At 53.7% G+C, this 17147-nt stretch overlaps 1 long non-coding RNA gene across 1 annotated transcript in view; it reads right to left on the bottom strand.

Moving 5' to 3' along the window:
- Window positions 1-1824: 1824 nt before the first annotated feature.
- The window catches only part of LOC141548751 (uncharacterized), a 129063-nt gene continuing 113740 nt past the window's right edge, over window positions 1825-17147 (bottom strand). Inside the window, exons 3-7 of the long non-coding RNA XR_012484045.1 lie at window positions 3959-4057; window positions 3359-3455; window positions 2925-2996; window positions 2172-2308; window positions 1825-1892 (exon numbers count right to left, since the gene is read on the bottom strand). This is a non-coding gene — a long non-coding RNA (uncharacterized LOC141548751). The remainder of the gene's footprint in view (window positions 1893-2171; window positions 2309-2924; window positions 2997-3358; window positions 3456-3958; window positions 4058-17147) is intronic.

Genomic DNA, 17147 nt, shown 5'->3' with positions numbered 1-17147 from the left:
GGCGCAAGGATAGTCCTGGGATGGCACAGAGTCCCCAGGAAAGGAATTCACAGGCCCGAAAACCTAGATTGCTCAAAAGGTTTATTGTAGGGTCGGAAGTAAAGTTTAGTTAGTAAAGTTGAGGGGAGAGAGAGGGGTCCTGTGGGCAGAAAACCCCTTGACGTGACTGGCAGGAAGCAGCCCCAGGCTGTTGGTGATCTTGAAGGGGGGTGCAGTCCTAGGCTCCTGGCCCGTTTTTAGAGAAGGAAGAAACTGTTTGTGGGGGTTGGGAAAACCCAAGCCAGCTCACATCCCCTGGGGGCTGGGGAAAGCCCCGATGTCTTAAAGGGACCTCAAACCCCATCAATAATCTAGGCCCCCCCCAGTCATAATTCATGCTCCCTGAGTAATAATTCAGGCCCCCCCTCTGGAGTAATAATTCAGCCCCCCCCTCTGGAGTAATAATTCAGGCCCCCCCCCCAGTCATAATCAAGGCACCCTGGAGTCATAATCAAGGCATCCCCCGGAGTAATAATTCAGCCCCACCCAGTAATAATTTAGGCCCCCCTCACCTGAGGAATAATTCAGCCCCCCAGTAATCAGGCCCCTAGAGTAATTCAGGCCCACCCTCTGGAGTAATGATAAAGGCCCCCACTAATAATAATACAGGCCCTCTGAGTAATAATCCATGCCCCCTCTCCAGAGTAATAATTCAGGACCCCACCCCCGAGTAATAATTCATGCCCTCCCCAGTCATAATTCAGGTCCCCTCTGCAGAGTAATAATTCAGGCCTCCCCCCAAGTCATAATCCAGGCTCACGCAGAGTAATAATCCAGGCCCCCAGAGTCATAATCCAGGCCCTTCTCTGGAGTCATAATTCAGGCCCCCCCCAACGGAGTCATAATTCAGGCCTCCTGAATCATAATTCAGGTCCCCCTCTCCTGAGTGATAATTTAGCTCCCCCCAATAATAATTTAGGCCCCCCCTGAGTCATAATTCAGGGCCCCCAAGTCATAATCAAGGCCCTCCCTGGAGTAATAATTCAGGCCCCCCCCAGTCATAATTCAGGCCCCCCCAAATCATAATCCAGAAACCTCTGAGTCATAATTCAGACCCCCCCAGTCATAATCCAGACCCCCCCAAGTAATAATTCAGGCCCCATGAGTAATAATCCAGGCCCCCCTCCAGAGTAATAATTCAGACCCCGTGAGTAATAATCCAGGCCCCCCTCCAGAGTAATAATCCAGGCCCCCTCTCCAGAGTAATAATTCAGGACCCCACCCCCAAGTAATAATTCAGGCCCTCCCAGTAATAGTTCAGAACCCCAAGTAATAATTCATGCCCCCCTAAGTCATAATTCAGGTCCCCTCTGTAGAGTAATAATTCAGGCCCCCCCCAAGTCATAATCCAGGCTCACGCAGAGTAATAATCCAGGCCCCCAGAGTCATAATCCAGGCACTTCTCTGGAGTCTTAATTCAGGCCCCCCCCAACGGAGTCATAATTCAGGTCCCCCTCTCCTGAGTGATAATTTAGCTCACCCCAATAATAATTCAGGCCCCCCTGAGTCATAATTCAGACCCCACGAGTCAAAATCCAGACCCCCCCAAGTAATAATTCAGACCCCGTGAGTAATAATCCAGGCCCGCCTCCACAGTAATAATTCAGGCCCCCTCTCCAGAATAATTATTCAGGACCCCCCCCCCCCCCCCCGCAGTAATAATCCAGGCCCCCTTCCAGAGGTGTCCAGGCCGTGGAAAGGTCAGCGGGGCCAGCTCCCTGCTGGGCCAAGGTCATGTCCCCCCCTCCCCCTGCAGAGCGCAAGAACCCTCTCGGCACCCCCGGGTTCCTCAGAGGCGTGTTTATTGACCAGATGCATCACGCCTCAGGGAGGCAGGCCGCCCGAGCCGGCACCTGGAGACAAGGACAGCAGTCAGCGGCTGGCCGGCAGAGGGAGGGGGCTCCGGGGTCCGGAAGCGGCCGGTGGCGGGCAGCACCCAAAGGGGCCCCGGGGACCCAGAGTGCCGAGGGACCGGGCCCTCCCCTCTGCCCTCTGGCCCGGGCGGCCAGCACACCTGGAGGCGCCACTCTAGTCCTGGCTAGAACTTGTCTGGGGGGGAGGGCAGGCAGAGGAGGCCCCCCTGCCCTGCCCCCCCCGCCCTGGCCAGCCCAGCCAGACCGGGCCCCACTTACTCAGGGTCTGAGCGGGCAGCAGTCGGGGTCGGTCCTACCGGTCCATGCTGCAGCTGACCCGCCGTCCTGGCGCCCCACGAGAGGTGCTGCTTCTGGCCCAGCAGGGCCGCTTTCTGCCTCTTGTCCTGGAACACACCCTAGCCGCCCCCAGGGCCCCTTGTGAGGAGCAAGGCCTGGCTGCCTTGGGGCTGTGTGTGTGCCCTGAAGTGGGGGGCGCCCCTCTGGGAGCCCTGTGCCCGGGGGAGGCAGACCCGGGGGGAGGGGCTGGGCAGGCCCTAGGGAATGCTGGGAATGGCCCATTGATTCAGAGTTCTCTCTGGCTTCCCTCTGCTCCCCAGGAAAGGTCCCTGGCCAGGCCCCGGGGGGAAGGGCCTCCAGGGGCTGGAGGCCACAGCCGCTGCCCGATGCCCAGGGTCAGGGAAGGAGCTGGGGGCCGACCGCAAGGGGGGAGCTCGGGCACCCCAGGGAAATGAGGGCATTGGCCGGGGCTCTCCCTCCCACGGGGCACGCAGCCCGGGAGGCTGGGCGGCCTACTCTCAGGGCAGGCCCATGGGCCGTGGGGCGGCTTCTCAGGAGAGCCGTCACGCCGCGCGGGCAGCTCCCACTGGCGGTGCTCCTTGGCGTCTCCGGGCGCGCACAGCCACCCTGGCGGGGCGGTGCCCGGCACCCGGCTACCCGGATGGCAGCCCCATTCTAGGGAGGGCACAAGGGGAGCCCCTGCAGGGAGGGAGAGGCTCGCTCCATGTCACCCACCAGGAAAGAAGAAAGCTGCAGCTCAGCGCCAGTCCTGCCCCGGCATTTGAGAGAGCGGAGAAATTCTCATTCCTGGGGGGAGAAGGAGAGAGCGCCTCGGTCACGAAGGCTCTGGAACCCCTCACGGCCCCACGGGGGGCCGGAACACCCCCACGCACTGGGCACCAGAAGGCCTGCACTCCATTAAGCGGGCTCCCCACCCCCAAGCCGGGGGTGGCCTCCCCGGCCAGTCGGCCCTCGTGAGCTCGGCCCCCTGCCCTTGTGGGGGACGACCCTTTGGAAGGCCCCTTTGGGAGGGACTGGCTGCCGGCCCCCCGCCCCCCGTGCGGGTCGTCTCCCCGGGGGAGCGGGGGGAGGCCGGCTCCGGGCCAAGGGGGCCGGGCACCCTCGGAGGGGCACGGGGCGGAGGGCAGGCTTTGGGCAACGCTTCCTACCTTGATCATTTCTTCCTGAGCGGCATCAATGGTTCTCCTTCCTCACAGATGGTGGCCCTGATGGGGGCCCTCAGGGAGAGGGCAACTTCTGATGTGTCTGTCATGAGCAGGGGTGCGTGGGAAGAGTGCCAGGCGGGGGTCCTGAGCCCTGGCACCCACCCCCACACGCCGGTCCCAGTGATGGGGCTTCAGACCCCAGGGAAAGAGCTGGGTCTGGAACTGTGTGCCATGGGCATTTGTGTGGGGAGTGAATTTGTGTGTGTGTGTGTGTGTGTGTATGTGTGTGTGTTGAGTGTGTGTGTGAGTGTCTGGGCCTCTGTGTGGCCGGTGTGTCTGTGCAGTTGTGTGCTGAGTATGTACAGTGTGTGGTTTATGTGTTTATATGGTGTGTGTGTGTGGTTTCTGTGTACAGTGTGAGGTTTGTGTGTTTGTGCGGTGTGAGAGGTTGGTGGGTATGGTGTGTGTGTGGTTTGTGGCCTTTTTTGTCTGAGTGTTAGATGTGGGTTTTTGTTCAGTTTGTGAACACTTGTGTGGTGTGTGTCCCTATGTGTCAGCGTGGCTTCTGGGGAGAAGCAGCCCCGCCCCCGCCCCCGCTGGTACCTGGGGAGGAGAATGGCAGTTTGTCACTGGAGATCTGTGCTAAGGCTCTTCTGGAGCTGCCATTGGGGATCTTGGGGCAGGATCCGCACTGGAGGCCTCCTGGAGGACAAAGAGCAGGCGCCACCCACCAGGGCAGCTGGGGCACTGGGGGCCATTGCCTCCTCTCTGAGGGGTCTCTCAGGGCTCTCAGGGGTCCCGGGGGCCAGACCCCCTGCAGAGAGCCTGGGCCCTGGGGGAGGGCAGAGCCAAGGCTGCCCTACCTTCCCTCCCTCCCAGGGCAAGTGGTCGTCCTGCTCTCCCCCGTGTGGCCCGGCCCAGCCCAGGCTGTCTCAGCAGGGCTGCCTTCCCAGCCTCCCAAGGGCCTTCCCACGTCCCAAGGGCCTTCCCAGTGTCCCAAGGGCCTTCCCAGCCTCCCAAGGGCCTTCCCAGCCTCCCAAGGGCCTTCCCAGCGTCCCAAGGGCCTTCCCAGTCTCCCAAGGGCCTTCCCAGTGTCCCAAGGGCCTTCCCAGCCTCCCAAGGGCCTTCCCAGCCTCCCAAGGGCCTTCCCAGCGTCCCAAGGGCCTTCCCAGTCTCCCAAGGGCCTTCCCAGCCTCCCAAGGGCCTTCCCAGTGTCCCCACCTGGGACCCCCCCCCTCACTGAAGAGTTTAGGAGGACCCCCAAGCCCTGCTGCCCGCCCATGCCCCATGTCTCAGCCCCCCCACCTTGAGTCCTTGAGGCTCAGGAAGCCAGGCCCTGGCAGCTGGGAGCCAGTGGGCCCTCACTTTGTCAGGTGGCACAGACACTCGTGCCACCCGCTGCCTGGTCCCTAGCTCCGGGCGGGAGCAGAGGCTGGCCCAGCTGACACCCAGGCTGGGCACGGGCAGCTCTGGGCAGCCCCGGACGCCTCAGCCCCAGGACTGTGGCCCATAGAATGTGGCCCTGACATCATCCATTGTGACCCACCAGGTCACAGGTCGGGGCGTGGCCCAACGGCCCTGAATCTCCTTGTTGTGTCAAGGGGGATGGGCAGGGCAGGCCCAGCCCCCCCAGGCCCGGCCCCACCCTCTTGCCCCGCCCCCCGGGCCTGGGGGGGGGGGGGCAGACCAGATGAGGAGGAAGCTGCTGGCAGTGAAGGCAGATTGTGGGGGGAGCCCCCTCGGGTGCAGGCAGAACTTGCAGACGTGGGTAGTCCAAAATGCATATTTGGGATGGGAAATGCTGGGCCAGACTCACTGCCCCCAGCTTCCCCCTTTGCAGAGATGGGTGGGAGACTCCTGGGGTGCACAACGTGGGCATATGGCTGGGACGAAGGCTGATTTTGGTCTGGAATCGCTGTCTATACATTCCCGGGTCCCAGAAATTCGGGAAGACCACCGGGATGTGGAGGGCCGTTATGTGGCTCATTTGGGGAGGGAAGCCCAGTTCTAGGCTCACTGCCTCTAGCTAACTCACACAGTTTGAGGGGAGACCCCTGGAGGAACCCTGGTCTAAACTCACTGCCCCCAGCTTCCTCCTTCCCAGAAATGGGGGGTGGACACCAGGGATGCATAGCTTGGGGATGTGGCTGGGACAAGGGTTCATTTGGGTTGGGAAGCCCAGGTGACCCGATCTAGATGCTCTGCCCCCCCCTTCCTCCTCCACAGAAAGGGGGGAGACCCCTGGGGCTCTGGGAAGCGGGAGGGGGAAGGCACACGAGGACTGGGGGGCTCCGGCCCAGGGGTCTGTCCTTGGGAGCCCCTCTGAGATCGGCCGGAAGGAAGCAGCTGTGAGGCGGGCTGGGGGCTCCCCGGCTGTCCTGACCTGGAGGCGCCCCCCCTCCCCTTCCCGGCTGCGCCCGAGGGCTGCAGTCTCCCCGGCTCCGGGGCAGCCCCGGCACCCCTCTGCTTTCCCCGGGGCCCTGGGATTTGCATTGGGGAGAGGACGGGCTCGGCCTGTTTCCGGAACCTGACCTCTGAAGGGGCTTCCAGGCCCGGCTTCCCCCCCTTCCTCCCCTGTGCCCGCGCCCCTTCCCGTGTGAGTGTTTTGTGGACACCTGGGGCTTCTGCCACGGGACCTACCAGGTCTTCCCACCCAAATGAGCCCTTGTTCCAGCCCCGTTTCTTCGCTCACCATCCCAGGGGGCTCCCCCCATCTCTGTGAAGGAATAAGCTAGTCCAGTACTGGGTTTTCCACGAGCCAGTAGCCCCTGGCCCAGCCACACCCCCATGTTCCGCACAGCAGGGGTCTCGCCCTGGAAGCTGGGGGCAGTGAGTGTAGACCATGGTTTCCCCCTCAAAATCATCCCTTGTCCCAGGATACCCCCAAGTTTCGCACTCCAGGGGTTTTCCCCCCAGCTCATAGAAGGAGGAAGTTGAAAGCAGTGAGTGTAGACCAAGGCTTCCGATTCCAAATCATCCCTTGTCCAAGCCACCTCCCCAAGTCCTGCGTCCGGGGTTCTTCCCCCTAGATCTGTGAGACAGAATCTGCGTCTAGACCAAGGCTTCCCACCCCAAATGGGCCCTTGGATTACCCACATCTCCAAGTTCTGCAGCCCAGGGGTTTCCAAGCGGAATCGGGGAAGGAGGAGGCAGTGAGTCTAGGGCTTCTGCCCCCACCTTAGCCCTTGTCCCAGCCAGATCTCCAAGTTCCACACCCTAGGGGTCTCTCTCTTAAGTCTGTGAAGGGGGAAGGTGGGGATAGTGAGTCTAGGCCAGGACTTCTCACCCCAAATCAACCCTTCTACGAGCCACATCCCCAAGTTCTGCGTCCCAGGGGGCTTCCCCCTAAGTCTCTGATGGGGGAAGATGGGGGCAGTGACTTTAGACTAGGATTTCTCACCCCAAATCAGCCTTTGTCTGAACCACCTCCCCAAGTTCCATACCCCAGGGTTCTACCCCCGTCACTGTGAAGGAGGGAACTTCGGGCAGTGAATCTAGAACAGGGTTTCCCCCCTCATGTGGAATAGCCACATCCCCACCTAATACACGCCAGGGGTCTCTCCCTTAGGTCTGTGAGTTGGCTAGCTATGGGCAGTGAACCTAGACGGGGCTTCCCACCCAAAATCAGGCCTCATCCCAGCAACATCCCCGCATTCACCACCGCGGGGGGCTCCCCCTCACTGTGAAGGAGGAAGCAGGGGGCAGTGAGTCTGCGCAGCCGCTTCCCACCCCAGGTGAGCCCTTGTCCCAGCCACATCTGAAGTTCTGCACCCCAGGGCTCCCCCCATCTTGGTGAAGGAAGAAGGTGGGGGCAATGAGTCTAGTACATTTGGGGATGTTGCTCAGACAAGGGCTGCTTTCACATGGGAAGGCCTGGTGTAGACTCACTGTTCACAGCTTCTTCCTTCACAATGGTGGGAGGGAGACTGCTGGGGTGCAGAACGTGGAGATGTGGCTGGGAGAAGGACTTCTTCTGGGTGGGAATCCTGCCTCTGATCTCCTCTGTGGGGTCTCTGCCACAATAACCCTGGCACCTTCTTTTCCTTAGCTGTTTCTATTCCCTTCCAGAAGGGGGCTCTGCCTTGGGGGGGATTAGAACCTGATGGACACAAGGGGTCTCTGCCACTGACCTGAACCTTTCCTCCTAATTTCCCTGTGAATCTTTGCTCCTTGTCTACACACACACACGCTGGCACCCTGTTCCAGCATCTCAATCATCTTCATCTCTCTGTCCCCCGTGTCTTTGTCCATCTCACCCCGTGATCTACATGGGGGTCCCTGTCCTTGATGTCCATGGAAGGGTTTTCCCTGGTTCGGTTTCTGACACGGATCTCCATTATGGTTTATGACCCTGGTCTTCCTGGGGGTTCTCTGACCCTGATTTTCATGGGCGGTCTCTGAATTTGAGCTCGGTGGGGGCATGTCTGTGTTTAGCTCTGAGTGTGATGTCCATGGAAGGGTCTGTCTCTGATTTCCACGGGGGTCTGCGTCCCTGGTCTGCATAAAAGGGCTCCACACCCGTGGGGCCTGGAATCTGATCTTTATGGGTCTTTATGATCTTTATGATCTTGATCTTTATCTAACCAGCATTAAATTTCTTTCTTTCTTTCTTTCTTTCTTTCTTTCTTTCTTTCTTTCTTTCTTTCTTTCTTTCTTTCTTTCTTTCTTTCTTTCTTTCTTTCTTTCTTTCTTTCTTTCTTTCTTTCTTTCTTTCTTTCTTTCTTTCTTTCTTTCTTTCTCTTTCTTTCTTTCTTTCTTTCTTTCTTTCTTTTTTATTAAAGCTTTTTATTTTTCAAAACTCATGCATGGATAATTCTTTGACACTTACCCTGGCAAACCTTGTGTTCCAATCCCCCCCACTTTCTCCCACCCCCTTCCCTAGATGACATGTAATCCAATGGTAGAAATATACATTAAATTCAATAAATAATACATACTTATATAATTATCTTGCTGCACAAGAAAAAAATCAAATCATCCCAGAAAAAATGAGAAGGAAAATAAAATACAAGCGAACAACAATAAAGGGTGAAAATGCTATGTTGTGATTCACACTCAGTTCCCACTGTCCTCTCTCTGGGAGCGGATGGCTCTCTTCCTCACGAGATCATTGGAGCTGGCATCAATCACCTCCCTGTTGAAGAGCGCCACGTCCATGAGAACTGATCATCATATAATCTTGTCGTCTAACCCTCATTTTTATGGTCAGTCTTTGCATTTGATCTCCATGGGTTATCTCTGTCCTTGATGTCCATGGAGAGTCTCTGAACCTCTGACCTCCGTGGAAGGTCTCTAACCATGATTTCCATGGGCAATATGTCCCTGATCTCCACTGAGTCTGTGCTGATTTCCAAAAGAGGGGGTCTCTGAACTTGATCTCCGTGTGTGGTCTCTGCCTTTGGTCTTCATTGGATGTCTGAGTATCTGACTTCCATGGGGGTTCTGGGACTCAGATGTCCATGAGAGGTCTGCCTCTGATCTTCATGGGGGAGTCACTTGCTCAGATTTCTAATGAGGACCTCTGCCATTGATCTCCATGGGTGTGTGTGTGTGTGTGTGTGTGTGTGTGTGTGTGTGTGTGTGTGTTTGGTCTCTATAAAGGGGCTCTGCCCCTGGGGGTTCTTCACCTTGATCTCCATGCAGGATCTCTGACCCCAATCTCCATGCAGGATCTCTGACCCTGATCTCCATGGGGATCTGTGACCCTGATCTCCATGGGGATCTCTGACCCTGATCTCCAGGTAGGATCTCTGACCCTGATCTCCAGGCAGGATCTCTGACCCTGATCTCCATGGGGATCTGTGACCCTGATCTCCATAGGGGGTCTGTGTCCTTTCTCCATTGGGAAATTTTGCCCCTGACACTAATCCCTAGCTGGTGTTTATAAGGGGGCTGTGCCCTGGGGGGATTGGACCTTAATCTGTACAGGGGATTTCTGTGTTGATGTCCATGGAGGCTTTCTGCTCCCAAGGGCGTCTGTCAGCCTGAAGGGTCTCTGAGGAGATTTCCATTGGGGGTTTATGTCCCTGGTCTCCATAAGGGTGCTCTGCTCCAGGGGGTATTAGAACCTGATGGACATGAGGGTTCTCTGCCACTGAACTCTAATGGGGATCTCTGTACAGGGGCGGGGCTTGTTTCTGAACCTGATCCCGGGGAGCCTCTCAGACCATGATCTCCAGAGGGTTTCAGTCTCTCAGCTCGACTGGAGGGTTTTTGTCCCTGAGATGAATGGGGATTCTCTGATGGTGCCCTCCACGTGTGGTCTCTGCCCTTGGTCTCTAGGGGAAGTCTGTGTCCCTGACCTCCATGGGGTGTCTCTGACCCAGATGTCCATGAGAAGTCTGCCTATGATTCCCACTGGAGGTGTTTGGCCCTGATGTCCACAATGGGTCTCTGAATCTGATTTCCCTTGGGTGTCTGGGACCTTGATGTCTATGGGGGTCTCTGACCATGATCTCCAGAGGGGTCTCTCTCTCTCTCTCTCTCTCTCTCTCTCTCTCTCTCTCATCTCATTTGGGGGTCTTTGTGCCTGAACTCCATGGGGTGTATCCATACCTGATCTCCATGGGCTGTGTCTACCCCTGGTCTCCATTTGGGGTCCTTTGCCCCTAATCTGCATGGGGGGTGTCTGCTTCTAATATCCATGGGGGTCTGCTCTGATCTCCATGTGGTATCCGTGACCCATATTTATATGGGGTCTCATCCCCATGGGGGTCATTAGCCTTGATTAGCTCAGTGCCTCTTATCTCCATGGGGGCTTTGTCACTGATCGCCTCGGTGGGGTCTCTGCAACAATAACTTTGCCACCTTTTGTAGCGAGCTGTCGTCTCCAGAAGCTGCTGGATCGCTCTCTGGGAAGAGATCTGCTGTGTCTACTCAAATCTCTCCAACAGATTCTTCTTCCTGTAACGAACCGTTGTCTCCAGGCAGTTGCTGTTAACTCTTGTCCAAAGAAGTGACTTCCCTTCCTGCAGAGAGCTCCGTCAAGCCTGATGCAATTCAGAGTCTTCCTCTTGAATCCTGGCTCTGAATCTCCTCCAACTCTTATCCTTCTTCAGGCCGATCTGCTCTCTGCGCCCAGTGCTGTCTCTTTTTATCCTCCCAGAGAATGGGCGTGGGATAATGCAAGGGCTTCTGGGAAGAACCACCCCAGCCAATGAGCTTGCCCCCTCTATCAAGTCAACCTGAGTTCTCACCTTGTAATTGTCCAGAAAACCTGAATTCTCACCTTGTCACCATCCAGACAACCCCAGTCCTCACCCAGCAATCCCAACATCTCCCCCTTTCTTTTGATTTAGAACATAGGACAGTCATGACCTTGAAACATAAATCCATCAATATGGGAAGTATTACAGATAATTACATAAATTACATAAGCACATAGTAACATAGTAACATAACACATGCTAGAAGTATATAACATAATCATAATCATAAATTGAAAATTTATAAATGTCCATAAGTCCATTGTCCATTAGTCTCATCTTGTGTGAGGAAGTCCAATGATTCCTGCTGGTTTTTAAAGTTCTTTAACAGTCTTCTTATTATCCATGCTCTTTCAGTGTCAGATGTTTCTTAGATCTTCTCCTTTATTTTGAGGTCTTTCTCTTTTTCTGTCTCTCTCTGATGGACAAGGTGAATATGACTCGTTGGCACCCATCTGATTCCTTTTCCTGCTGAAGAAATACAAGCAAACCCTCTCCCCCAGGCAGTTAACCTATCTAATTACCTTCTATTTACCACTTTCTAAATATCTTCTCATCATTTGGCAATTACATTGGAATTGTTTGCACTGGACACAGCCCTGTTGGTTTAAAAGGCCTGTATTCTCCCCAAGTGTAATCCATTTTTGCAATCTGATTGCCTTTTGGCTCACTTATCAGGTAATCCCTTTCTACCATGTGATTACTTTTCTGCTGGTTGATCAAATCAGAGTCCTGACCTTCTAAAGGCTCTTTGGGTGTAACATCAGATGCCATCATGCCCCAAGTCTTTTTTGCCTGGGGCCCTGGATCTGGGCCCCTCATCCTATTTCCCTGAATTAGTTTACACTCTGATGCCCAATGGAGTCCTCTGTTGCATTTTGGACATGGGGTTTTAGGTCTTCTCTCACCCTGTCTTCTCACTGTATCTCCATACCTACACTGAGCTCTTAGATGTCCAATTTTTCCACATTGAAAACATCGCCGAGTTTCTCTAGAAGTCCCTTGCCAGGAGGGACCCTGTCTTTCCACATTCATCATTGTCCGGGTGTAAAAAGCATTTGTTCCCACTGTAGCACAGCGTCTTATGATCTCCTCTAAAGGAGCATCTTTGTCTAATCCCCATATAATTCTTTTGCAAATCTCATTGGCATTTTCCTTAGCCAGATGTCTGGTCATTATTTCTGTAGCTGAATTTTCTCCAATAGTTCTTTTGACAGCAGTTTGCAAACGTCCCACAAAATCTGCAAAAGGTTCATTGGGACCTTGCTGTATTTTAGTGAAAGCCTCTCCACGATCTTTCTGTCCAGGAAGGACACCCCAAGCTTTTATTGCAGCCTTAGCAATTTGTTCATATATTGTCATGGTATAATTAATCTGTTCCGAATTCTCTCCATATTGACCTTCACCAGCTAAGTGCTCAAAAGTGAATTGTGTGTTAACTCCTATTTCCAAATTGCATCTGACTTGAATTTTACATAATTCATGAAATTCCGCAAGCCATAATAAATTTTCTCCAGGTTCCAGACATGTCCTTGCTATGGATTTCCAATCATTCGGGGTTAGGACTTCATAAGACAAACCATCTAGTAACATTTTGACATAAGCTGATGTAGCCCCATAAAGGGTACAACCTTTTTTCAAATCTTTAATTTTATTCAAATCTAAAGGTGCATATCTTCTCCTTTTTTGACCTACAGAGTCAATATTTTCAATCACAGGATATGCATGTATAAAATCACTTATATCCTGTCCTTCTCTCTTAGCTTTAACCAATGCTTTTTCTAATCTTGTCATAGGCTTAGGCTGCTTCACAGGCAATTCTGTTTGTGTTTCTGCCTCTTCCTCTCCTCCTTCTTGCTCCACCCCTGAAGGGTTAATTGAGGGAGGAGATGGGAGGTGCTCCTGTTGCTGTTGCTCAGAATTGTACTTAACTTCATTGTTATCTGATTCATCCTTTTCACCTAGTTTAGTTGACACCTCCCCATTTTGCTCCTTCATCTCTTCCTTTAGAATAACATTTTTTAAAGCCATTTGGATTAAATTGTAGGTATGAATTGTATCTTTGGAAACTGAGTTTGGTCTGGAACCAAAGGGCAAAATGTCACAAAGGCAATTGTAGTGTTCACCTAATTGCTCTCCTACTAATTTCCACTCATCTGGATCCAATTCTTTTTCCAGAGAAAAAGAAGGACATATGACCTTCACAGTTCTTAAAAGTTCAGTAATCTCCTCTAAAATTATAATCAATCCTTGGCTTTTCATAATCTTGATGATGCTCTCTAAACATTTTCCTTGAACAGAAGGTGTTTGCCCCATTTCACTATAAGAGATTCCTGGTTTAGCCCTTAACAAGTTAAGTTCCTTATTTATCTATTAGCACGCTCACTTAATCTTTAACAAAGTTTCCTCGTTACTCACGGTTCTGGGTCAGAGAGACTGAGATCTGGATGGGAGGCTTTTCCACTGAAATCAGGACCGTGTCTGTCCCTGTTCGGGCGCCAGATTGCGAAGGTCTGGTCTAGCTCCTCTTGTCAGGATAAGCAAATGTCCTTGCCCCACGTGTGGACGCCAAGTGTAGCGAGCTGTCGTCTCCAGAAGCTGCTGGATCGCTCTCTGGGAAGAGATCTGCTGTGTCTACTCAAATCTCTCCAACAGATTCTTCTTCCTGTAACGAACCGTTGTCTCCAGGCAGTTGCTGTTAACTCTTGTCCAAAGAAGTGACTTCCCTTCCTGCAGAGAGCTCCGTCAAGCCTGATGCAATTCAGAGTCTTCCTCTTGAATCCTGGCTCTGAATCTCCTCCAACTCTTATCCTTCTTCAGGCCGATCTGCTCTCTGCGCCCAGTGCTGTCTCTTTTTATCCTCCCAGAGAATGGGCGTGGGATAATGCAAGGGCTTCTGGGAAGAACCACCCCAGCCAATGAGCTTGCCCCCTCTATCAAGTCAACCTGAGTTCTCACCTTGTAATTGTCCAGAAAACCTGAATTCTCACCTTGTCACCATCCAGACAACCCCAGTCCTCACCCAGCAATCCCAACAACCTTTTATGCCTGACACGTTTCTCTTCTCTTCTTCCTGACCTGATCTCTCCCTCCTGATTTCCCGGTGAATCTTTGCCCCTCATCTCCACACCCTCTGATGCACCTTCCACCAACTCTTCTTTTTCCTTGGTCTTCAGCTCTCTAGCCATCCTGTCTTCAGCCATCTCATCGGGTCATCTGCATGGGGGTCTCCATCCTCCATCCCGGTGGGGGTTTCTGACACTGGTCTGCCCAGGTGCTCTCTGTCCCTGATCTTCATGGGGGTTCTCTGACTTTGATTTTCCTGGGTGGTCTCGGAATTTGATCTTTATGGGAGGTCTCTGTTTTGGTGGGGGGGAGGTCTGTCTCTGATTTGCATAGGGGGTCGATTCTCAGTCTGCCCCTGGGGAGTCTTGGACCCTGACGTCCTTGAGAGATCTCTGACCCTGATCTCCATAATTTCTCTCGACACTGATCTCATTGTGGGGGATCCCTGACAATGATCTCCATGGGGGGTCCCTGACCCTGATGTCCATTGGCCTTCTGTGACGCTCATTTTTATAGTCATTCTCTCAATTTGAACCACATGGGACATCTCTGTCCCTGATGTCCATGGAGGGTCTCTAAGCCCTGGTGGGCTCTGCCCTTGATTTCCATGGGGAGTGTCTAATCATAGGCAGTCTTTCTGTGATCTCAAATGGGAGTCTTTGCGCTGATTTCCAAGGGGAGTTTCTTATCTGGATTTCCAGGTATGAATTTTTGCCTTTGATCTTCATGGGTTGTCTGTGTCCCTTACCTCCATGGGGGTCTTGGACCCAGATGTCCATGAGAGGTCTGCCTCTGATCTTCATGGGGGAGTCACTTGCTCAGATTTCTAATGAGGACCTCTGCCATTGATCTCCATGGGTGTGTGTGTGTGTGTGTGTGTGTGTGTGTGTGTGTGTGTGTGTGTGTTTGGTCTCTATAAAGGGGCTCTGCCCCTGGGGGTTCTTCACCTTGATCTCCATGCAGGATCTCTGACCCCAATCTCCATGCAGGATCTCTGACCCTGATCTCCATGGGGATCTGTGACCCTGATCTCCATGGGGATCTCTGACCCTGATCTCCAGGTAGGATCTCTGACCCTGATCTCCAGGCAGGATCTCTGACCCTGATCTCCATGGGGATCTGTGACCCTGATCTCCATAGGGGGTCTGTGTCCTTTCTCCATTGGGAAATTTTGCCCCTGACACTAATCCCTAGCTGGTGTTTATAAGGGGGCTGTGCCCTGGGGGGATTGGACCTTAATCTGTACAGGGGATTTCTGTGTTGATGTCCATGGAGGCTTTCTGCTCCCAAGGGCGTCTGTCAGCCTGAAGGGTCTCTGAGGAGATTTCCATTGGGGGTTTATGTCCCTGGTCTCCATAAGGGTGCTCTGCTCCAGGGGGTATTAGAACCTGATGGACATGAGGGTTCTCTGCCACTGAACTCTAATGGGGATCTCTGTACAGGGGCGGGGCTTGTTTCTGAACCTGATCCCGGGGAGCCTCTCAGACCATGATCTCCAGAGGGTTTCAGTCTCTCAGCTCGACTGGAGGGTTTTTGTCCCTGAGATGAATGGGGATTCTCTGATGGTGCCCTCCACGTGTGGTCTCTGCCCTTGGTCTCTAGGGGAAGTCTGTGTCCCTGACCTCCATGGGGTGTCTCTGACCCAGATGTCCATGAGAAGTCTGCCTATGATTCCCACTGGAGGTGTTTGGCCCTGATGTCCACAATGGGTCTCTGAATCTGATTTCCCTTGGGTGTCTGGGACCTTGATGTCTATGGGGGTCCTCTGACCATGATCTCCAGAGGGGTCCTCTCTCCTCTCTCTCTCTCTCTCTCTCTCTCTCTCTCTCTCTCTCTCTCTCTCTCATCTCATTTGGGGGTCTTTGTGCCTGAACTCCATGGGGTGTATCCATACCTGATCTCCATGGGCTGTGTCTACCCCTGGTCTCCATTTGGGGTCCTTTGCCCCTAATCTGCATGGGGGGTGTCTGCTTCTAATATCCATGGGGGTCTGCTCTGATCTCCATGTGGTATCCGTGACCCATATTTATATGGGGTCTCATCCCCATGGGGGTCATTAGCCTTGATTAGCTCAGTGCCTCTTATCTCCATGGGGGCTTTGTCACTGATCGCCTCGGTGGGGTCTCTGCAACAATAACTTTGCCACCTTTTATGCCTGACACGTTTCTCTTCTCTTCTTCCTGACCTGATCTCTCCCTCCTGATTTCCCGGTGAATCTTTGCCCCTCATCTCCACACCCTCTGATGCACCTTCCACCAACTCTTCTTTTTCCTTGGTCTTCAGCTCTCTAGCCATCCTGTCTTCAGCCATCTCATCGGGTCATCTGCATGGGGGTCTCCATCCTCCATCCCGGTGGGGGTTTCTGACACTGGTCTGCCCAGGTGCTCTCTGTCCCTGATCTTCATGGGGGTTCTCTGACTTTGATTTTCCTGGGTGGTCTCGGAATTTGATCTTTATGGGAGGTCTCTGTTTTGGTGGGGGGGAGGTCTGTCTCTGATTTGCATAGGGGGTCGATTCTCAGTCTGCCCCTGGGGAGTCTTGGACCCTGACGTCCTTGAGAGATCTCTGACCCTGATCTCCATAATTTCTCTCGACACTGATCTCATTGTGGGGGATCCCTGACAATGATCTCCATGGGGGGTCCCTGACCCTGATGTCCATTGGCCTTCTGTGACGCTCATTTTTATAGTCATTCTCTCAATTTGAACCACATGGGACATCTCTGTCCCTGATGTCCATGGAGGGTCTCTAAGCCCTGGTGGGCTCTGCCCTTGATTTCCATGGGGAGTGTCTAATCATAGGCAGTCTTTCTGTGATCTCAAATGGGAGTCTTTGCGCTGATTTCCAAGGGGAGTTTCTTATCTGGATTTCCAGGTATGAATTTTTGCCTTTGATCTTCATGGGTTGTCTGTGTCCCTTACCTCCATGGGGGTCTTGGACCCAGATGTCCATGAGAGGTCTGCCTCCAATATTCATGGGGGGGTTTCTGGCCCTCATCTCCATGGGGTTGTCTGTCCTGCCTCTGATCTCGGTGGGGCATCTTTGTCCCTGATTTCCACAGAGGTTCTCTTCCCTGGAATTCCATGGGGGGGCCTGTGTCTCTCACCTCCATGTGTGTTCTTGACTCTGATGTCCATGAGGCCTCTGCCACTGGGGGGTGTGCCTCTGACCTCCATGGGGGGTCTCTGGCCCTGAATTTCATGGAGGGTCTCTAACCGTGATCTCCATGGGGTTCTGGGTCCCAGATCTCCATGCGGGGTCCTCCCTGTCTTCTCCATAGGAGGTCACTACCAGCGTTCTCCATGGGGAAGTCTAACCTGATCGCCACTGGGGTGGTCCCTGCATTTAATCTTCATGAAGGATCTATGTCCCTGGTCTTCATGGTAAGTCTGTGGCCCCTCTCTCCATAGTGGTTCTTTGCCCCTGGGTGGTCTTGGACCTTGATCTCCATTGCAGGGGGGGGGGGGAAATCTGACTCTGATCTCCATACTGGGTCTCTGACACAGATCTCCATGTGGAGA

Source organism: Sminthopsis crassicaudata, chromosome X (genome assembly GCF_048593235.1).
Source record: "Sminthopsis crassicaudata isolate SCR6 chromosome X, ASM4859323v1, whole genome shotgun sequence".
Classification (NCBI taxonomy): domain Eukaryota; kingdom Metazoa; phylum Chordata; class Mammalia; order Dasyuromorphia; family Dasyuridae; genus Sminthopsis; species Sminthopsis crassicaudata.
The sequence above is the reverse complement of the archived record's forward strand: the minus strand, read 5'-3'. Positions and strand labels throughout refer to the sequence as shown.